General features: G+C 44.7%; 1 protein-coding gene across 18 annotated transcripts in view; it reads left to right on the top strand.

Annotated features, from left to right (window-relative positions):
* Window positions 1-7,017: 7,017 nt before the first annotated feature.
* The window catches only part of ADGRF5 (adhesion G protein-coupled receptor F5), a 103,317-nt gene continuing 87,059 nt past the window's right edge, over window positions 7,018-23,275 (top strand). For 3 of the 18 annotated variants that reach the window (XM_072733535.1, XM_025991029.2, XM_072733490.1), the window contains exon 1: window positions 7,232-7,721. The gene's annotated coding sequence lies outside the window, so the exon portion shown is untranslated. Of the gene's footprint in view, window positions 7,722-8,324; window positions 8,472-23,275 lie in introns of all 18 variants that reach the window. The other 15 variants (XM_072733576.1, XM_072733550.1, XM_072733569.1 and 12 more) reach the window with 13 other exon arrangements.

Here is a 23,275-nt window from a genome sequence, read left to right as displayed (position 1 = left end):
TGTTTTCTAGGCTTTGGTGTAATTACCCTCTGCCTTTTCTCAGACCTTCAAAAAAATCTGAGTGACCCAAAAGCCTTATGCTTATAGGACTTTTGGGAAATGAAAGATGTGGGGTTCAAAAGCAGGAACCCAGAGCTATGTCTTGGCAGCAAATCATTTGGTGTTGGTTCCAGTACAGCCTCCAGCAAAGATGGAGCAGAAGAAGTCAACTCTCCCTCCCACACAACTTCCTTGAAGATCCCAAAGGAATGGGAGGTGTGAGGGCTGGCTTTAGGGATTTCCCACAGAACATGGGAAGGAAACTCCAGCCATTCTTTAGGTATCATATGGAAAAGGCTGAAATCACCCCACAGACTTGTTTCTTGGGAGAATGCAATGGGTTAATCTGTCAGTATGTTAGTATGTTCACTTGGCATATAGTAAGCACTCAATTAGGTATTGATATTATTATTTCTATTATTTGAACAGCTGCATTATGAAATCATAAATGGATAATATATAAGAAAAGAAAAGGCTACTAAATGACAGGCAATGTGTTCCAGGATTTCAGGGACAGGAGTGATTACTTCTGGCCACACTTATCAGAGAAAGGTTTGTGAAGGAGTTGGACATCATGCTGGGCAAGTGGGCTTGTTTGAGACTAATGGATGACTTCAGCTGGCTTCATCTGGAAGCCCAGCTCTCTGCAGAAAGGAAAAGGTTCATGGGAGGGAGGGAAGTTCATTTGGGTCTGGAATCAACACTAAGTACAGAAAAGCAGAAGTTACACTGGGAAGGCACGATGGGCATAGACTGGGAGGGTTTGAAATGGCAATCTAAAGAGTAAAGCCTCTTGGTAGGCAGTGTGTGTATGCTGTATGCAGCACAGGTATCCTGGGATGAACCAAGTATCAAAATCATAGCTTTAAGGGAATGAACCTGACAGCAGAGTGTCAATGGCTGGGAGGAAGGAGTCCAGGGAAGGAGAAACAGGATAATTTTTCAGTAGTTCAAGCTGGAAAAGATAAATACAAGCATACAGAGATGACAGTGGGCATGCAAAGAAAGCAGCATATGGGAAAGATGTGTCAAAATAATAATCAGCAGGTTCTGAAAGCTGATGTGGGTTCAGGGAAAGGATGGAAGCTAAGAAGAAGGTAGAAGTCACACCCCAGATTTGAATCTAAACGTCTGGAAGAATGGTGGCATGGACAGGAAAAAGGGTGTGAAGTCCTTTGGGAAAGATTCTTACTCAAAGAGGAATCAGGAAAAGCCAGACCAGGAGGTGAGATCGGGGGGCGGGGGCTGGAAAGTCTGAGGGTAGAGCCCCTGGGTGGTACAGAGGCAAGGGGAGAAGGGAGAGAAGTTTCAAGAAAGTATTGATCGACACATGGAAAGTTTCAAGATGAAAAAGATGAGACCTGAGAAAAGCCCTCATTAGCCTTAAGACACTGGTGACTTTAAAGAGGGTGATTTAGAGAGAGAGAGAGAGAGAGCTTTGTAGAGCTTTGCAGAGAGGAAGAGGCTGGGTGATTATCATTTGGTTTTTTGATAAGCTTGGGTGAAAGTGGAAGAGGAAAGATAGGACGGTAATTCAAGGGTAGGCAGAGCTAAGGTAAAGTTTGTTACCGAAGTGTTTGTGGAATAAGAAAATGGACATGCTTTCAGGCCAAAGAATTAAGGAGTGACTACAAAATGAAGGACCACACACATTGGAAGAGGACATGAGGGGCCAGATCTCAAGAACGTAAGTAGGGTGAGCCCTGCAAATCCTTGTCAAGCAGCTCTGAGGATCCAGCTGTGGCCCGCAGTGGAGATACCTCTTCAGTAACGTCCCGTGGCCTTCCGCACCAGTCACTGAGAGGGCAGAGAAGATGGATCGGTAAGTCCCCCAGGAGTGGAAGTTGCAAGTGGCACTGTGAAATGTCATGAAAGAAAAATATGATGGAAAATTGGCAAAGAAAGTATTTAAATTGCTATCCTTGGCCTCTCTTTCTCTCCCTCTCTCTCCTTCAAAAGAAGAAAAGTAAAATAAAATCTAAGAAAAAAGGGATGCTTGGGTGGCTCAGTCAGCATCAGACTCTTGCTTTAGGCTCAGGATGATGATCTCAGGGTCATGAGATCAAGCCCTGCATTGGGCTCCAAGCTCGGCATGGAGCCTGCTTAAGATTCTCCTTCTCCCTCTGCCCGACCCCCTCATAACAAAATAAATAGTGATCCACAGCATCTAAGTTTGATAGGAAAGTAAGAGTAGCTTGAAATGGGTAGAGGCTAAGAAAGGTGGTATAGAAGATCCACGGTAGACACCCAGTGGAAGTGAGGAAGAGGAGTTAGAAAGATGTGTCTGTTCCCCCCACAATTCAAACTTAGAATCATCTGTTTTGTAATTAGAGTAGTTCCAGATGTAAACAACACAGGGTGGTGGCCTTCGTGGAAACACAGGGTAGTTTGCTAAAGGGACATGAGAGTCGTTGGCCTGGAGGAACTCAAGGAAATGAGAGGCTGAGGTCTTGAAAGTGGGCCTGCAGGGACGCCTGGGTGGCTCAGCGGTTGAACGTCTGCCTTCCGCTCGGGGCCATGATCCTGGAATACCCAGTCCCACATCGGGAACCCTGCATGGAGCCTGCTTCTCCCTCTGCCTGTGTCTCTGCCTCTCTCTCTCTCTCTCTCTCTCTCTCTCTCTCATAAATAAATAAATAAATAAAATCTTAAAAAAAAAAAGTGAGCCTGCAGAAATCACAGAGAAGGACTGCAGAGAGAAGAGTATGAACCAAGTGCCAGCCTTCAAAGAATAGTGGAAGAGCAAGGAGTGATGGATGAGTGTGGCAAGAATGAAGGGACAACAGGGAGAAGGGAGGATCTGTGCCTGGGGGGCAGGCATGGTGATCAGGATGACATCCAGAGAGATAAGAAAGGGATCTGGAGGCAAAGGCTCTTAAGAAGGAGCAGGCCTTTAATACAAGCCCGAGCTGTGCCTGCTGGGTCACAGAATGCCTCAGGGGAAGCTAGCTTTCGTGTGGAGATCCAGGAAGGCCCCCAGCACCAGGGGCTGTGACATCATCACAGTAAAGTCTCCCAGCTACCAGGTGATTTTCCTCAGTCACATCTTGAAAGAGACATGATCTTTGTTCGTTTATTCACTTTTTCCATCTGAGATGTTGGATGCAAGGCTGGGAGTGAATCTGAAACAAGGACCATCCCTTAACTAACAGGACAGTCAGAGGTTAGAGAAACTTAGGACACTTCCACAAAGCCATAGCTTTCTCCTCTATAACTAGAAAAAAAAAAATTCCTCCGCATATTCTCAACTCAGATGGTTTGTTGCTAAAATTCCACCACCCAACCAAACCCAACAGGATTTATAGTCAGATGCAGAATGCCTACGTTTAATTTTTTAAAACAAAGTCTACTTGACATCATCCCAAAAAGTAATTTCTTTTTCAAACTTCCTAAGATACACACATTTTTAAAGCTAGGGAAAGTTTTTAGATATATTCGTTGAGGTGCCACAGGTTCTCCTTTATGGAAGAGCATGCATAGCTCTTATATGGAAGAGGATGCTGACCTGTCAGTTCCTCATGCAGGACCCTGGAATATACCCTGAAGGGGGCCCTAAGGAGATAAGGTTTCATTTCACACAGAGAAGTGAGCAAATCTCACCTTGAACCAAGGATAGCAATGCTGTTTTTGAAAGGATTTTATTTATTTTTTTGAGAGAGACAGAGAGAGAGCATGAGCAGGGGAGAGGTAAAGGGAGAGGGAGAAGCAGACTCCCCACTGAGCAGGGAGCCTGATGTGGGGCTCAATCCCAGGACTCTGGGATCATGAGCTGAGCTGAAGGGCAGATGCTTAACTGACTGAGCCACCCAGGTGCACCCTAAAAATACTGTTTTAAAGAACTATCAAATACCTGAAATATGTACTTTTTGCTTATTAAGATCTTCTTGCCTCCAAGATACTAGTTTCCAATGAGTCCAAACCTTGGCACTTTTACTCCACCTGGTGAACTCGTGTTCAGTTATGGCTTCGTACATTTGGGGCTTTTCCTATACATCTGCCCTCACTGAGATGCTGTATTCTCCTAATTCTTCAGCTGAGGCAGTTCTGTTATTTCAACAGTCAACATGCTTCATTTGTTCCCTGTTTATATCTTATATACTCAGGGAATGTACACAACTAAGCAAAATATTGAAGAAAACAGAACTCTGACATTGCAAATACCCAATACTACTTAACTGTATTCATCAATTGTCACCAGATTCCTATTAAAAGATCATTTCCCAAAAGGTGAAATCTTCACTCTCCTAAAATATAAAATGAACATGTGACAAAGATTTTATTTAACTCAATTAATGAAGGGATGGTAAGATGTTAAAAGCAGGTCAAAGAAAAATCTCAAAAGTAGATATATTACTACACAGGCCGTCAGGAATATTAAACTGAATCTGCTAATAAATACAAAACTAATACCCTATAGAGCTCTAAATGTAATGCTTGGGATAATCATTTCTATGGGGTGGAAATCAACAGTCTTTATTAGAGAAAATTAATGTGTATTTCTGCGAACAAGAATCATTTGCATTACTATGTTTCTGTATCCTTCAGAATTATAAAATAGCTGGACAAAGATAATCAAAGGTATAGACTCTTACAGATTCAGTTCCTCACAAAGGGTCTGCTAGACAGTACTTGACATTCTGTGACAGACAGTCACCTTTTCCCACTTTATTTTTATTGATTCATTTTTAAATATTTTTATTTAGTTTATTCATGAGAGACACACAGAGAGAGAGGCAGAGGCATAGACAGAGGGAGAAGCAGGCTCCCCGTGGGGAGCTCGATGCAGGATTTGATCCCAGGACCCTGGGATCAGGACCTGAGCCAAAGGTAGATGCTCAACCACTGGGCCTCCCAGGTGCCCTATCTTTTCCCACTTTAAATGAAGTCTCTCACTATTTTTCTTGATGCTTCTGTTTTTTTCAAAGAGTTTATTTATTTGTTTGTTTATGTGAGAAAGTGTGTGCACAGGTGGGGCTATGGTGGGACAGAGGAAGAGAGAGAGAGCAATTCCCAAGGAGACTCCCCACTAAACATGGAGCCCAACATGGATCTCACAATCCTGAGATCATGACCAGAGCCAAACCAAGGGTTGAGCCTGACTGAGCCACCCAGGTACCCTGACAATTCTTTTTTTAATGGACATAATACCCCTTAATTAGAAACAAAATTGAGGCACTATGAAGAAAATTCAAACTCTTGGTTTAATAAATCTTTGCTTTATTATAGATATATGTGTATATTAAATTACTACTAATTGCCTCAAATTAGATATTCAGAATCTCGAATATTTAGATTACTTTTATAGACATTAGATTATGGGTCTGTTACTGTAGCTTGTACTCTAATCAGACAATCTCAACAGGGGGTTCTTAGACAAATGCAGCCCTTACACCTGCACGAAGTGACTTGGTAGCTCAGGGGAACCATGAGAAACAACCAGAATATATGCTCAGCCACTCTAGTAGCAACACTGTGTGGGAGGAGGGTGCTTGCCTTGGGTTCTCCCCTTCTGGATTAAATGCTGGCCCAGCCTGTCATCTTCCTGTTGTCCTCTCCACCCCACTGTTTTCCAGCCTCTGCTGGATCCCCATGTTTCTTGTCACCCTCTTCTTTACCCGCCTCCCTTTCTTGCTCCCACGCTCCCCTCCTGTCCCCTCTTTCCCTCCTCCCACCCACGTCGTCCCCTCTCCCTCTCTCTCCTCACCTCCAGCACCTTCCCATTTTCTATCGCCCTTACTAGCTTTGCTCCCCTGGCCGGCCTGTCTAACGTTTCATTTTTCAGAGTAGAGGTCATTTCCTACCCACGAGATTGCCCTGTGAGAACAGGGAGGGACAGCACATGACAAACTGGTATGGTAATGGATATTGAACAAGAGCACTGCAATATCACCTGCGGAATTGATCCCTCTGCCTGAGTTTCAACTACAAAACCTCAACGACGATCTTATGTTTCCCTCTGAGTTTTCCCTTTGCCTAAAGGGGGACAGCTGTCTCCTGCCAAGACTGAACTTACGCAAATCCCATCCTCCTGGGCCGGAGCTCCAGGCTGAAAGACACACAGCCCGTGACTTCGCAGAGTTTACAGATCAGGGCCAGGGCTTCGGCCCTCTGAGGGAAGCCTGGTTTGCAGAGGGAGGAAAGCAAGGGGGCCTGGGAATTAGAAAAAAATGTTAGCTGGAGGATGTGAGATTTGAAGGATTGGGGGTCAAGGGAGGGCCCTCTTCATAGAATGATTCCCAGCAGTGGGGCCGGAGGAAATGAGAAGGGGGCGAGGGTGGTGGTGGGCCTTGACGTGAGGTGGGAGACGTTGGCCAGTGCCCGGTGCTGAAGGGGCTGGAAGCCCTGCACAGGTGTTTGGCCTTTGATCCTAGGCTACAGAGATTTTCAGCGTGTGAATCGTATCACGAGGACTGTATTTGAGAGAAATTGTTCTGATGGCAGAGGGGAGAACGGATTAGAGGTGAGCCAAAGATCTGCAAGAAGACCACGGGCGTGATATGTTTGTGGTCCATGCTTGCTCACACCCCAATCCAGCACGTTCTGTTGCCCCCACCCCCACCCCTCCCTGCCTTGCACCAGCTTCTGGGTGCACCGCATTCGAGGGTTGACTGTCACTCCTCCGGACAAAATGTCGACAGCCCCAGCCTCCTGCTAACTCAGCTGGTTGAAACCACACACACCCATAGTTCCAAGCCCCTTCCTATGGCCAGTACCGGCTTCATGGGCGTGCAAGCTATACAGTTGCGTGCAGCCTGTATCGAAAGGGTCTTCATACTTGGTTTAATGTTCTATGTCACCATCTTGAAATCCTTAATTTTTGGAGGAGTGGCTTTGCATTTTCATTTTTTTGCACCGAGCCCCGCAAATTATGTAGGGGGTTCTGCTTCCGGCAACGAATGGACGGTTGCCTTCAGATAATTCTTGAAACCCTCAGGCCAAACAGCTGAGGACTTCCACAGTTGTCCCAAGATCAGGCGCAGAACATTGCCAGCATTTCCAGAGACAGGAAGGAGGGAGTCTTTCCCTAGGATGGCCAGCAGACTCTTCCAGGCCTGCTCTGACCTGCCTCTCTTCAGGGGCTCTGTAACACATCTGGACCATGGCCAGAGAATGCTTTGGCTCAGTGGGAGAGGATGAGGGCATTCTTGACTTGTGCGGAGTTAAACACTTGGAGAAATTTCAGGAAGAAAGCACTTGGTAAAAGGTAAAGCTAGCTGACCCACCAGCCCCTGCCCGCTGCTCAGCTCATTCATATTTTCATGGGCCTTAGCATGTTTATTCTCCTCTTTCCAGTGGCCAAAAGACAAGTTTAAATTTCTTATTTCCTCTAGGGAGCCTGGAGAGAGGCAACAGGCACCAAATACAGGAAATCATGTGGAGAGGATCTTTTATTTATTACGGGTTCCCATATTACTTCCCCTCCCCCAGCCTCCGCCTCCACCTCCAGCCACACTGTGTCTTCCAGCTTTTTCCTGCGGCAGAGAACAGAAGGCAGTTCACCTCTGCTCCCTGAGGTCTGTTTGAGCCCTGAGGATCTGAAACTGGTCTGGTAAAAACGCCTCCCTCCTGTGGTCGTGTGATTGAATGGGAGGCCTTTGAATTTCACCTCACCTAGGAGGTTCAGGGGAAGATCTCCAGTACAGGGTCAAATTTTAGGAGGCTGCAAATCCCAGAAGAGCAAGGTAGGTCCCTGTATTACTTTGTTCTGTCTTGGTGGGAATCAAGCTGCTCTGAAGTATATGTGTATATATGGCTTCTCTGGCTGGCTGCGTCTTTTCAACATGTGTGTCTTGTTGAGATTTACTGATTGCTGGACTGTGAGAAAAACTTGTGACCAGAGAGATGACATTTGGGCTTTTTTGATTTTGAACCTCTTTGGAAAAAGAATGCCAACTGGCATGGTACATAAAACATGGAGCTGATTCTTATTTTCCTTGGAGGGCATATCATATTAGAAGTTGCATTTTTTTTTTTTTTTTTTTTTTACTTCTGCGAAAGAGGGAAAAGCTTACTGCCTGACTTTTCTTTTCAAAACATAGACACCTACCATGATTTTTTAAAATTTCTTTCTGAGGTAGGGTTGTATTTTTTTTTTTTTTTGAGTTAAAAATGTACCAGAGATCACAGAGGATTTTGTCACAGAAATAGAAATAAATGTTCCTAATGTTCCTAATTTAGAGTACCTATAAGTTATAAGTAAACGAACAGAGATTCTGTTTAGGTTCTGGTGGACTTCCATGTTATATTCCACATTTGAAAATTTGAAACAATTGCTCTCTCTGCAGATTCCTGATATTAGATGCAAGTAGTGACAATGTCTATGAAGTGATGGCCAAGAGGCTGATTTTATTTATGCTGCTGTGATAATTGGCTGCCAGGATGGTGCTCACCCCTTCGCTGGTGACTTCTTTTGGTTGCTATTGAGAATCAAGGTGATGTGTCATCTGAGACTTGGAGAGGGGCCAAGTTTTATTCAAATAACACTACATATTTCTCTAGAATTTTTTCTTTTGCCTTTTGTGTTTTTATTATTTTGTTTTTGTCTTCACGACTAACCCTTCCTCTGGAGGAAATATTTTATGGTGACTTTACAGAATATCAGCCAATTTACATCCATGTATTGAACACTGGCAATTCTTTCCAAGCCTATTTAGTTCAGATGCTTGTGATTTCTTGCCACTTAAACATTCTACCTTAGCACAGTCTCTTTCCGTTCCATCCTCCATATCCTGCTACAGGTTCTTGGGAACATGCAGTTGCGATAATGTCATTCCCCTCAGTGAGATATTTCCCCTGCACCCCATTGCTTACATCCTTCCTACCTACAGGGTAGTCTGTTCTAGGTCAGTTGCATCACACATCGCTCGGGAGCTTGTTAGAGATGCAAATTCTCCATTCTCTTCCTAGACAACGTGAATCTGTATTTTAACCAGGTCCATGGGTGATTCATATGCACATTGAAGTTTGAGAAGCCCCAACTTAAGGAAGGCAGACAAGATCTTCTAAATTTGGTCCTTTTCATCTCACCTCTCACCACCTATCTTTCCAGCTGTACTGAGCACTTTCTGTTTCCCCAAGACATGACAATTCTAATGCCTACCTACATCTCTCTGTGCCGTTTTCCCTGTCTAGGAGGCCACCACTCATCTTCTCTACCCAACCACCATTGCAGCCTGATTAGTAAACCCTCCTTCTCCTCATCTAGTCCACCTCAGACCAAATATCTATCAAGTCTCTGCTCTATGGCACTTGGTGAAATGCTTTTTTCATAGTCTTTAGCACATTATATCATGACTGCTTTACTTATTTTCATCTGTGGGAGTTATTAGGCTTTTACTTTGGAATCTATAACTCTTGGCGCAATGCCAAGTGCATAGCATATGCTCAATCAATGTTTATTGAATCCATGAAGAAATGAATGAATAAATGAATGGATATATTGACTGAAGAGCCCAAATTTATTACCAGATTGAGAGCTATAATTTGAAGTTTTCCAAGGAGATTGCCAATCTCCATAATATTTCCCATGCTGTCTTTTATGAGACTTCACTGGATTCATTTTTTCACCAAGTATTTTGAATATCCACTATGTGCCATACCTTTCAGAATCTTTTTTTTTTTTTTTAGGGATAGAGAAAGAGAGAGCCCATAAGCTGGGGTGGAGGGGGCAGAGGGAGAGGGGGAGAGAGAGAATCTTATGTAGGCTCATTCTCAGCATGGAGCCCAATGTAGTGCTTGATCTCACAACCCTGAGATCATAACCTGAGCTAAAATCAAGAGTTGGATGTTTAACTGACTGAGCCACTAGGCACAGAATCTATTTCTTTATGTCTCTATGGATAGCCTCTTCCATTAGGTGCTTCTCTACCAGTGCCCCTCCTGTCTACCACTCTAAGTCAGAGACTTACTCATTTTTCAGCAACTATGTACCGAGTACCCACTACATACCAGGCACTGCGCCATGTCCTTGGGATATGATAGCAAATGACACAGATGTGAGCATTGCCTCCATTCCTTACAGAGGACACATTCTTTATCATCCTCTATCCTGCTTCTCCCTAAAAGGCATTAAGGAAAACTGAAAGTCTAGGGATGCCTGGGTGGCTCAGCAGTTGAGTGTCTGCCTTTGGCTTAGGGCATGATCCTGGGGGTCCTGGGATAGAGTCCCACATCAGGTTCCCTGAATGGAGCCTCCTTCTTCCTCTGCCTGTGTCTCTGCCTCTCTCTCTCTCTGTGTCTCTCATGAGCAAATAAATAAAATCTTTTAAAAAACATGAAACTGAAAGTCTGATTTCTAATAAATATGGGCATATCCAGGTAAAGGCATTGGGCACTAGAAGGCAGTGTAATTTAGCAGAAAGCAAGCTGGGCCATGCTTTAGGGCCCTGATTTAGTCCTGCCCTTGAAACTCACTTGCCATGTGAATTAGGGTGGAGCCACCTTCATTCTCTGAACTTTGATTTTTCTTTAATGGTGAGCAAGATACAGAGCTATATAAGGAAGGGACACTCCTGCCTTCATGAGCACATAGAGAAGATGATGTCTCTGGATGATGTCCAGAGTGCTTTGCACTCACCTCCTCTCATGCTGGATGATTATTTGAAAGGTGATGCTCTGTACTCTGAGTCAAGCTGGCAAGAAGAGATCTTAAGGGAGTCATTGTATTACTCAGCCATGCGCTCAGCCGGCAAGCATGGTGTAGCAGTGGTTCAAAGGGAGCGGTGACCTGCAGCTTGAGGATATCCACTTGACATTAACTGTTGGGTATAAAACTGGTTGAAGCAGGGCAGCTAAGGAAAAAAACCGTGTCATCCTCAGGCAATCTCTGTTTTGGAAAGCAGCCAGAAGAAGGGAAGAATGTAGCTCTACCAAGTAGTACAAGGACACATCTAAAAGCTTCAAGACGTATAGCCCATCCCTGACCCTCAGTGTGGCACAGCTACAAAGATTTCCTTCTTATTTTTCCACCCAAAGATTTGTGTCCTAACCAGATGTTGCCTAGAATTCAATGTTAGGCAGGGCATAGTATACTTTGTCCCCATGCTTGGCACTCCCATGGGGCGCTTGGACAGCTGGGGGGAAACAAATACCTTCTTTTTGTTCTCTAGAAGCAACCACCAGCTCAGTCTAAAGCAAGTTGCTTGGGCAATCTCAAGGAATGACTCTTTCCATCTTCAAACCCTCCTGCATCATCTGGAGCTCCCAAAGGAAATGCCTCCTGGACCTCCTGGATTCCTTCTTGCTTCCTATTACTCATGCATCTTTTTGCCTCTGTACTTCCTACACACCTGCCTTGTCTACAGTCGCCTTTCAGCAGCCAAAGTGTTTTCTGCTGGTCAGTTCCTAACCTTTCAAGTTAACATTAATCCCTATTAGGAAGCTCAAGTTGTAGCAACAAAAGAAAGGTCAGCTTGCATACGAAATTTCTAATGACCTCCCATCAATCTCACAATGTACCTGGGATCAACCTTGGCTATGCCTGGCAACATTTCTTTTTTAATCAGAGTCATGTGGTGGATTAGAAAGAGGCAGACGTGGTTTTGAATCTCTCTTCTGCCATTTCCTTTCATAGGTAGCTATATCTTGCTAAGTCTTGGTTTCATTTCTAGAAATACAGATAATTTTTAATTTTTAGTACAAAAGGTTGTAGAGATTAATTAGCTTCAGTACCTAATGTGTTGCCTCAAGAAATACATCAGATTTTTTTAAAAAGATTGTATTTATTTACTCATCACACACACACACACACACACACACAGAGAGGCAGAGACATAGGCAGAGGGAGAAGCAGGCTCCATGCAGGGAGCCCAATGTGGGACTCGATCCCGGGACTCCAGGATCAAGCCCTGGGCTGAAGGCAGGTGCCAAACTGCCAAGCCACCCAGGGATCCCCAATACATTGGATCTTATTTATTTGTTTATGAGAGACACAGAGAGAGGCAGAGACATAGGCAGAGGTTCCCAGCAAGAAGTCTGATGTGGGACTCAATCCCAGGACCCTGGGATCACGACCTGAGGCAAGGGCATAAGCTCAACCCCTGAGCCACCCAGGTGCCCCCTACATTAGATCTTAAAAGAGGAGGCTGGCCAAGATGGTGAAAATGAGAAAATCTGGGGACACCTGGGTGGCTCAGCGGTTGAGCGTCTGCCCTCAGCTCAGGGAATGATCTCAGGTCTGGGGATCGAGTCCCACATCGGGCACCCTGTGAGGAGCCTACTTCTCCCTCTGCCTGTGTCTCTGCCTCTGTCTCTGTGTCTCTCATGAATAAATAAAATCTTGAAAAAGAAAATGAGAAAATGGTCATTTGCAGATTAGTAGAAGGAACCAGAAGATATTCAAAGTAAAAGATTGGTCTTGTAACACGTGAAGGTTGCCTTCAAATATTTAAAGATCACTCTATGTGGGAAAAGAAGTCAACAGAAGATTGATGAGTAGAAATTATAGGGTAACAGGTTTTAGTTCAATGGTGGAAGGATTTACCCACCGTCAGGACTGCCTAAAACCGGGTGAGCTGCTTTGCGGCGTGGTGAACGCCCTGTCCCAGGCAGTGTGCCAGCACCCTGGAAGCCCATGGCTGGGGTGTTCCTGAAGGGATGCCCGCACTGGGTGGAGTCCGGGTGATGACCTCTAGGTCCTTCCCGCTCAAAGCTACCAGGAGTCTTGTGATGTCAGGTTCCCAACCCAAACCACCAAAGGAGTGTTGCAAAAAAAAAAAAAAAAAAAAAAAAACGACCAACAGGCTGTAGAGTGATCGCAGCTGCATTCCGACTAGCTAGCCCGACCTATCTGCAGCGGTGGTTTCTAAAAAGGGTCTTTGCCACAACAATAGAGCTACAATGGACTTCCAGGAAAAGCAAAAAAGAAATGAGAACAATGAGGTGGGAAAAGTTCACCCCAAACCACTCTTCTTGGGTTACTTTTTAACTAGATTGTGGGTTACTTCTGGTGCTGCAAACACATTCTTATTTGATGGAAAATTGCCATGTTTTGGTACATTTTCTTCCAAACTAGGTTGAGGCAAGTAACAGCACGACTGGAGCTTTGTCTCTAATCCCTGCTTTATCCATAAAACAGAAACGCTACTCTATGGATACGTATTCTTAGCTGTTCAGAAATCTACTCTCCTGTGAGTTGCAGGGACCATGAGCGGGATAGAGGACTCTCATGGAGAGAGGACAGCTGCCTGGGGCTGTCTGCCCACTCTGAGTTGAGATCTTCAGCCATTGCTCCCACCCATCTCCTTTTCTGCTAAATAGGCCATCTTTGTAGCAGCCTCTCTGCTTGTTAAGGACCTGGAGACTTAGAGTAGGGGAGAATTTAGCTCAGGAGGGCCCTACGTGGGTCATCTTGCTGGCTGCCCCAGGCTTCCCTGCTAATGCTTTATTCTTCCTAAACTCAGAAGAACTGGCTGATCATGTTTTTGAACCCTCACATCTTCTGCAGTCAGTTGGACAGCAACTCAGTATGCTGTGCTCTCTCTTTAGTCTTGTTCTGGAATCCTAGAGCAAGAGAGCAGAGGTCCTTTCCACCGAAATGGGTATCAGCAAATGCTACATTTTGTCAAAGCAAACCGAAACCATGATATATTTTAATCTCCTGGTTTACCTAGGCTTGCTCTCTCAAAAACAAAGTTAAAAAAAAATCCCTTTGAAATAAAATCAACTGTGCATGGCAAAATCATAGAAACCCATGCAGACCAGTGTGTTTATTTTTAGATGCACATCAGCCTGGCCAACATAGCAAAGCAACTGTCTAATGTCCAAACTATGGCCCTGGGAATTTCCTCTAACGAGGCTGTGTTTCCGTGCATTGTTACAGTACAAAGGGCAGGAGGCCCGAGTGGAAGGTTCATGGTAACCCCGCCCAAAGAGAGATCTGGAACCTGTCATTCCCTCAGTCTACATGGTCCTGAGTGCTGGGGTCAATATGGAGGTCGCCCGCCAGCTCTGGGCAGATGCAAATGAGTAGACATGTATGATTATTTCATCTAAAAATATCCCAGAGACCTGTGATGGCATTTTAAAAATAAAGGCTCAGCTTTCTGTTGGCAGCCAAAGATCTAATCCGCACCCGTGCCGTGAAGTGGATTCTCCTCTAGCCCAGAAATAGGGATGTCATTCAAAGATCCTGCATTTGACCACAATTAATAAAGGGCTTGTCAAGCATGTTGTAGTAAAAAAGCATCCATGCACACACATGTAGCCACACGCACATACGGAGAGCAGATATCACACATTTATCTGAATCACTCGGATCTTTGCTATTATCCCAAGGCACTTTCTGTTCTTTGATTTATCTATCCACAAAATGGGTGCAACAAACCTCATGTCCTATTAGTTTTGGGAGGAATAAGATACAATATTACAAATAAACTGACTCAAACTAGACTTTTGCTAACAGGTTTCCATTTGGGGCCTAATACACTTTGAGCTCCTGACAAGAAATTACTGTAAAAATATTTACCATCAAGTCTCCAGGGATTTTGATTGTTGCTGCTTTGGGGGTTGCTCTTTTGGTTTTGTTTGCTTGATCTTTTATTGTTTTGTTTTGTTTTCCACTACAGAAAAAGAAGCCTAATCTGTTACCTAATTGGCACGCTTTGCTAGTAGAGTTTTCAGGTCTTTGTCAAGCTGTCCCTAACTCCGGGGAAGGTCACTGCATTAGTACATAAGGTTGCAACGCTCAGGGTTGTATCTAGGGGTCACTAGGGAAGACGAAGGGGTACGTCTCAGGTCTGCACATGGCAACCCGTACCTACTCTGTGTGGGGTCTGTGACCTGCATTCTAGCACCTTGTCTGGGGATGGAGCCCCTGCACGATCAAAGGCCCAAAGGGCAAGGGGACCACATATACAAATGGCAACTCTGAGCCGGGATTGTGGGACCCTGCCAGTAGGTGGATGTCCAGGCCCCCTCCAGGTCTGCAGATGCAGGAAAAGGTGTTCTAGCCCTTTGGTGAAAATGCAAGAATGTTGTTAAAAAATGCCTTTATGGATTGTTTTGTTTGCAAGTGTTTATTATCAGACACCCTCAGGGGTTCACAGGGCAGGTTGCGAATGTCCGAAGTAGGGCCTGGGAATTTCCTTCTACAAAGGCTGTGCTTCCTCTCTTTGTTAGCCCTCGGAGAACAAGTGGAAGCATTACTAGAGATCCTGACTTAACCCTTTCTCCTGTCCACCACTCCTGTGTCCCCACATCACAGAAAAATCATGCTTCCAGCTTGCTGAGGTGCAGAAAGATTTAGGGTTGTGTGTGTGCACCTGCAGGTTAACGTGTGTATGTGTGTGTGTGTGTGTGTGTGTGTGTGTGTAAAACATTTCATTTTAAAAGTTTTCATTCAGTATCATAACAGGCACCCAAACACAACTTAGACCAGGTAAAATTTCTACTTTCTTTACTTTATATGCTTTCCTATGAAAAATGTTGACCCAGTTTCGGTTCCCTGTCCCCAGGACAAAACCCTCCGAGAATGACAGTTGCTGTTCTCATTTGGGCCCCTCTTATTGCCTAACATGGGACACCATGAGTTGAAGTTTTTCCAGTCAACCAAGTAGTTTACTGCCCTTATGCTGCATACCGAAACTCTACCAGGCTCCAGGGGAAAGCAGAAGCTTTGCCTACAAGAAACATCAAGAATAATGACATGTACACATATATACAAACACACACATTCATGTGTTATAAGGGAGGATACAAGCCAGATAACTGTGTAGTCTAAGTCTGGGACAATCCAAAGAGATACGCAAACCCTTACCCAGCGGGGGACTCTAAGTATCCCCAGAGACATTTTCACAGTGTTTCCACTGTCCACAAATCTCCAAGCACTAGCATGGCCAAGTGCATGAGTGCACACAGATATATATACGTGCATAGACACACACACACACACACACACACACACACACACACACACCACTCCCAGGAGACAGCATTGCCTTCGCAGAGGAAGTGACTCCCTTGCTTTCTCACCACCAACTCCATGCAAGGTTCAGCTTCAACACCATTTCTTCCTCCTCCCTTCCTGTCTCCAGAGATGACCTTTCCCTGCATCCAGAGCTCAGCTCTCCCTCCCTCCCTCACCCCCTCCGCCCCCCCCCAAAGGCCTCACTACTTTCCTCTCTGATTGGCTCTATCTGGTTATCATTGAATTCCGCTCAGGTCTTTCTCATTTCAAAACAGTAGGAACAGCAAATCTTCCCCAACCCCATATTGTTCCTTCATATTCCTTTTTCTCTTGCCAAATAAATTTTTTGAAGCATTTTGGTTGTGCCTGTCTTCAAGGTATCACCAACCACTCACCCTGCTAACCACTGGGCTCTGTCTTCCCATCTGCCCTCCCCCATACATGCTGGCGATTGCTCTTGCCCAGATTATCTCTGACCTCTACTGTCCCTGAACCTCTATCTCATTTCACTGCCCACAGCACCTGTTGCTGATGACTGCCACCCCCAGTCTGGTCCCCACCTGCTGGGACCCACAGTCTCCCTTGTGTTTTTCTCACTGAGCCTTCCCAGTTTTCTTTGTAGGTCCTTTCCACATGCTGTGCCCTCACCTTCCCGGTGGCTGTGATCTGAACCACCTTCTTTCCATCTGCACCACCTCCCCACTGTACTCCATTCCTTTGTCTAGAGTCCTCTTTCTTCCTTTCTCTGTCAAGTAAACGATCATGTCTTCTAGAGCCCATCTTCTTTCTTTTTTAAAAAGATTTTATTTATTTATTCATGAGAGACACAGAGAGAGAGGCAGAGACACAAGCAGAGAGAGAAGCAGGCTCCATGCAGGCAGCCTGATGTGGGGCTCGATCCCAGTACTCCGGGATCATACCCTGGGCCAAAGGCAAAAGCTCAATCGCTGAGCCACCCAGGTGTCCCCCAGAGCCCATTTTCAATGCCCTCCAGCGACTTCCTTTTGAGGGCCCCCCATCCATGTGCAGAACTCACCTCCCTTCTAGCTCTTCTCACAGCAATTTCCCAAGCCTCTTAGAGTTGACATACATACATACAAGTTTGTATTCATAGCCATTGTTCTCGTGCACGTTTTCCCAGGCAGCAGGGATGCCATCTTATTCATATTTTTATTCCTAGCCCCTGGTGTGGCACCTGGCACAGCAGGTTTTCAATAAATGTTTTGTAAGGAATTGGAAATGCAAAAGCACCCTTTCACCAACATTTTGGTAAACCAATCCCTGAACTTGGATAACATCTGCATTGTTTTGCAATGGATGTATTAGTAAGCTTTAATTTTAATATTATTTTTTAAAGATTTATTTATTTATTTGAGAGAGAGAGAGAGAGGAGGGGAGGGACAGAAAGAGAGAGAGAGAGAGAATCTTGAACAGACTCCCCTTTGAGCATGGAGCCTAATGCTGGTCTTCATCCTAGGAGGTCATGACCTGAGCCAAAATGAAGAGTCGGACACTCAATTGACTGAGCCCCACAGACGTCCCTGACTTGAATATATTTTGTAAAACTAAGCTGTGCACATAGCAAAGCTATTTTTTAACAATACTTCGTCTTTTCCAAAAATTGAAATTCCAGTTCTTAACACTGCCTATTGGTGTTTTGTTGAAATAACAGCTTGGACTTCACGTTGAATTTCAATTGCCAGTCAGGGAGAATTCCTGAATGTCTCATGAATGACACTGTATTTTCATGCACCTGGAGTGGGGGTGGGGGGGAGGCCTGTTGGACCAGAACTGATCATTTGTTAAGGTCGCCACTTCACCAGGAAGCTGGCTTTGCACACACTGTACCTGCAGATCACTAGAGGCCAGTGATTGATTTGCAAAGTTGACTTCAGGAGAGCTGAGGAGGCCACAGGGGAATGAGCCTGAGCCCTGAGTCAGTGCAGAATCCACTTGACCTGCTGCCCCCTGGGAGCGTGCAGGGCACGACAGGGCTTCGAGGACAGTACCTGAGGCTCACCCAGCTCTGCATCTCCCATGGGGCCAGGAGGAGGGCTTAGGTGGACTGCTCTTTACTTTGAAGAATCTCATCCCTTTAAAATCTCTATTTTGGGTTTTCATGCTGACATATGTACAACATGAGTACAAGACAACTGGACATTGCCAGCAGATCAGTTGACTGGAGCACTGGTCAAAATGCAGATTGCCAGGCTCTACCCGGGACCTAGTCCCACCTGTGTGTGAGGGCAGGTTGGGGGGGAGGGGAAGGGGGAGTCTACAAAGTCCACACTTTTCAAGTATCATGAGAGATGGTGCTTCCAAGGTCTGATGCACCTCGAGTTGTGTGTAAGTCACAATATTTAGAAAATACCTGCCAGCTTATGTTTAGAAAAGTGTTTACACTGCTGGTTTAAGGGGCCCCTCCCTGCATTCCTCTGGGTAGGTTAATAGGCTTACCATCTGGGCTCATCTTTGCAGGGATTTCCCTGCCAAAGTTGTAACCTCTTCCCTGAGCCACAGTTTGGAGGAGAATCATATACTGCTTTGTACCATCGCTTACACCATCCTGTGTTTAACTCTTGGTTTGTTTATGTCTTGGCAACTTGTCTTAGAGCACAGTATAGTGTCGTGACAGGTCCTGGGTTTGGGGTTCAGATACTGCCTCAAATTCTTTTTTTTTTTTTACTGCCTCAAATTCTTCCGTTTGTTCCCTCTCCACTGTCTATAGTTTTTGTACTAGGCTTGGCAACTGACTGACTGTTCTAAGCCTCCCTCTCTCAGATGGGAATAGCTAAGTAGTTCATAGATTGTTGTGAAAATTAAATGACATAGTGTGTGAACAATTTCTTAAAAAGCACTCAGCATACACCCTGTGGCAGAGTTGGTTCTCCCCCAGAGAGAGCGATTAAGAATAACAACAAAAGTATCATCGACACCAACTACTAAGGAACAGAGAGATTAAATAATTTGCCTGAATTTACATGGCTAGTAAGTGGTAGAACTTGGACTTAACCTCTTAGAGCACCTCTGGTCATGCACCACCTCGACGATTCACTCATACCAAACATTGAGCCCTAGCCTCCTCCATGCCCAACACTGTGTTAGGTGCTAGGCACTGAACAGTAGACAGACAAGGTCCTGTCTTGGGGGTTAGAGTCGGGTAAAGGGGCTCACAGGACGGTGGATGAGCCCACCAATAGAAAATTCTTGTGCAGTTCAGTAAGGGCTTTGACAGAAACCAGGGCAGAGGTGTACACATAACTAGAGGGAGTCAGAGGCAGCCTCTTGCAAGGAATGACTTTGACTCAGACCTTGAAGGACATAGGGACTTGGACAAGTGAAAATGGAAGAAGGAGGCAGTTCTGGGGGGAGGCTGGAGAACACAGTGCTTGCAGGACACCGAGGGGGTTTCAGGGGAAAGAGGAAGATAAGGACAAAATGGCAGAGGGAGGTGAAGATGGATGTGTAGCCCTAATGATGAAAGGTTTTAGCTGAAGGTGATTATGTCGTTTTGAGGAAAGGAGAAACTCTCCATGAACGAAGCCAGCAGCTCCCTTATCTGTCAGTGTTTCTCTTAATAGACAAGGAGATTTTGATTCGACAGGCCTCCATTTGGGGACCAGGCAACAGTATTTTCCTCCAAGTGAGAACCACTAAGAAAAAAAAGTCATGCTCTACTCAGTGGTTATTAAAACTTTGGTGTGCCTCAGAATCACCTCTGGAGAGCTTGTTCAAACACTAATCACTGGGTCCAACCTCAAGAATGTTAGAATCTAGAGGTCTGAGTGGTCTCAAGAATTGACATTTCTAACACATTCCCAGGTGATGTTTGTGTTGCTGGTCTGTGGTCCCTCAGAACAGAATCTCTGATCATACAGCCAAGAACTTAGACCAAATTATTTGTGTGACTCTTTTAAAAAAATATTTAAATTCAATTTAGTTAACATATAGTGTATTATTAGTTTCAGAGGTAGAGTTTAGGGATTCATCAGTTGCACGTAACACCCAGTGCCCATTCCATCCTGTGCCCTCCTTAATGCCCATCACCCAGTTCCCCATCCCCCCACCCCCTCCCTTCCAACAACCCTCAGCTTGTTCCTTAGAGTTAAGAGTCTCTTAGTGATTCATCTCCCTGTCTGGTTTCATCTTACTTTATTTTTCCTTCTCTTTCCTTATGTTCATCTGTTTTGTGTGATTCTTAAACTGAATTAAAATTTGAAAGTTCCTGCAAGGAAGAATTACTAAATCTCTTACCTTCTTTGCTCTAATGCTCCTTTAACTTCTGAATATTTCTGAAGTTGAAGAAAATTTAAACCAAATATTCCCAATATTCTGATTGATTTTGATCTATAAGTGGTCAAAATATGGTGACTTGTAGGTTTCTTTGGAATTTCAAAAATCAACCCTTTGAAACTTCTGTTTGCAAAGCAGGAAGTCACTTGTTGCCCAAAGCAAACACTTCAGTAAAGGGTTTGCCCCTTTGGAGGGGTTTAGAGTCTCAGCTTTTGAGCAAGTTTCTCTACCCTTTAAAACAGTTTGAATCTGAGTCTATGGAATGGGCTGTGAATGTGGAAATAGGCGACTGGTGTCTTTTGAGTGTGGCCAGCTGGCTAAAGCCAACATATATCCCAACGGTTGTTATTTCCTCCTTGATAGATAAGGCAGGATGAGGCTAGGAAACCCTAAATCGCCTCAAACAAGGGAGGAGTGAAAGGGTGGATGGAGAAGAAAAGATCCTGGAAGCTTAATGTTTCCCTTTGCTTACAAAAAAAAATCCTACCTTTTTATTTTTATTTATCTATTTTTTAAAAGATTTTATTTATTTATTCATGAGAGACACAGAGAGAGAGGCAGAGACATTGACAAAGGGAGAAGCAGGCTCCAGGCAGGGAATCTGACAAGGGACTCAATCCCAGGAACCCGGGACTACACCCTGAGCCAAAGGCAGATGCTCAACCACTGAACCACGTAGGAGCCCCAATCCACCTTTTTTAATGTCATGGTCACAAACTAAGTTTTTCACACCAAAGATGTAGAAGAAAAAGGTTGATGTGAAAAATAGCAAGTAGCCAAATTAACAATTATTAATATGAGTGATGAATCAAAGTGAGGCTCTCAGGAGCAAAAATAAATACAAATCATAAGAAACCAAGTTTCTGTGAGCGTTTGATTACCAATCCAGTAGCTTAAATTCCTCTATCTATAGTATTAACATGCAAACACCATTCTGAATATTTCGGAGCATCTGGATATCTTCATCGCTCCAAAGCAGATTCAATTCTATTAACAGTCTCTGTTTCATAGTGAAGAAATGGGCTAACTATACATTGTAGGATTTTTTTCCATACTACTCAATTTTACCTCTTAGTTTACCAGTGAAATTAATTAGTGAAGCTTTGTATTCCATATTCTTACAACAAAATTCAGCATTTACTGAAAGTCATTTTTGAGTTTTGAAACAATGAGTTCAAAGGAAAGTTACTAAAAGGTAATTGAAATGAACAGTTACTATATAAAAAGGAAATAAGCAGAAAATGACTTTCATTGAGCCCGAGAAACAATGAATTTGTATTAACTTTCTCTTTCTTCTCATTTGATTTCCACATAGGAATTTTAAATTGAAGTCCCCCAAATATATCAATTTGTTTGCTTAGTTGCTCTGAGCCCCCACAAGCTCTCGGGCAAGAAGTGCCCTCCCCTTTCCTGCTGTACCCCCTCACCTTTGAGCTACCTCGGTTCCAACCCCTACCTGCACTCAATCCAGACAGCTGGAGCTTGAGCAGTCAGCTGACCTATTAAAGCAAGACTCCCATACCTACAGATAAAAAAATATTCACACACACACACACACACACACACACACACACACACTTTATTGCCCTTACTCTGCTTTATGTTGCTACATAGCATTTGTGCTCAACTGATATATAGCTTATTTATTTATTGGCTGTATTACTGGCAGGAAAGAAATAACAGTGCCAAAGGCTAACTGAAAAACTGGAGGCAGTTAAGTCAACAGGGCACTAGCAGGCATCAAGATGTCCTTGATTGCCTCCCCCAGGGCACACAGGGGCAAGAAGGTTGACTTTGGGGTGTCAGAGGAGCCTGGCAAGATCTGTAGCCAGGGTAGAGGGAGTTCCTCAGAATTGGACTGAGGGTGGAGGAACACAGCCACTGCCAAAACCGCAGCGTGCCGGGAGGAAGCAAATACATGGCTCCCCTTTCTTTCCATCTTGCAGTCTCCTACTGGGATCTCCCACCTTCCTGTCCTTCCCATTGCCCTCCAAGATGACAAGACACTGCAGGATGTGGGGTCGTCCTCCTGGGCACAGAGCAGGGGGAGAGAAGGGCTGGAGGCTCACCATCATGCTTCCCCAACTAGAATGCAAGCTCATAGGCGACAGCTGTTTTAATTACTGCTTATCTCCAAGGTCTAGGTTAGTGCCTGGAGCATCAGTTTTCATAAATATTTGCTGAATGAATGAATTATGCATAGCTTAGAAGAAGAAACATATGAAAAAGAGGATTTGAGCAATTACGTAGAGTGTGTGATGCAAATCCACACACTGTCACTGTTACCATATTTAAATACACCCTTGCTCACAATACTTTCACAAGAAGGGATATTCTGAGAGGGCAGGTAAAACAGACAGACCTGGAAGAAAAGAACGAGAGGATACCTGGCATCTGATCATACACATATACAATTGAGTTATCCAGAAGTTCACATTATACATTTCTAAAATCATGCTCTATGTCCATCCAGTAGATGGACCCCAGTGCTGTCCATCCAGCCGCACAAATACCATGGTCTGAAGGTAGTGTCCTGGGATCCACAGATACTAGAGTCCTGAGAGGGATGGTCCCCAGTCATCCCCACCCTGGGCAGGTCACAGGACCTTGGACATGAGGCAGGTCTGGGTTCCATCCTCCCCAAATCAGCTCTGTGATTGAGTTTCCTGTCTGAAATGGGACAACAATTGCTCTCCCACCCCACAGAGTTGTGGAGGCTCACTGGGGCCTTGACTCACTGTCTGACGTGGTATAAACCACTTAGTAGTAACCAGAAGGTTCATTTCTTGTGCAAGATGCAGTATTTAATCTTGAGAGTGCAAAGTGGAAAGAGCCGCAGAGGCTCTGCTTTCTGTGCTGGAGCCATTCCCTCGTGCTCTTGATTAGAGAGAGGGTCAGGAGGTAATAGGACAGCCAGGCCCAGAGGATGGCTTCACCCCCTGCCCCAAGCAGGACTTCCTGCTTCCTTCCTTCAAGTCAAGTGGAGCTGAAGCTGGTTTCCCTTCTGACCCCTGGTCAGAGCCACACTCCACACTTTTT

This window comes from Vulpes vulpes, chromosome 1 (genome assembly GCF_048418805.1).
Source record: "Vulpes vulpes isolate BD-2025 chromosome 1, VulVul3, whole genome shotgun sequence".
Lineage (NCBI taxonomy): Eukaryota > Metazoa > Chordata > Mammalia > Carnivora > Canidae > Vulpes > Vulpes vulpes.
Note: the sequence above shows the minus strand (reverse complement) of the source record. Positions and strands in the feature narration are given on the sequence as shown.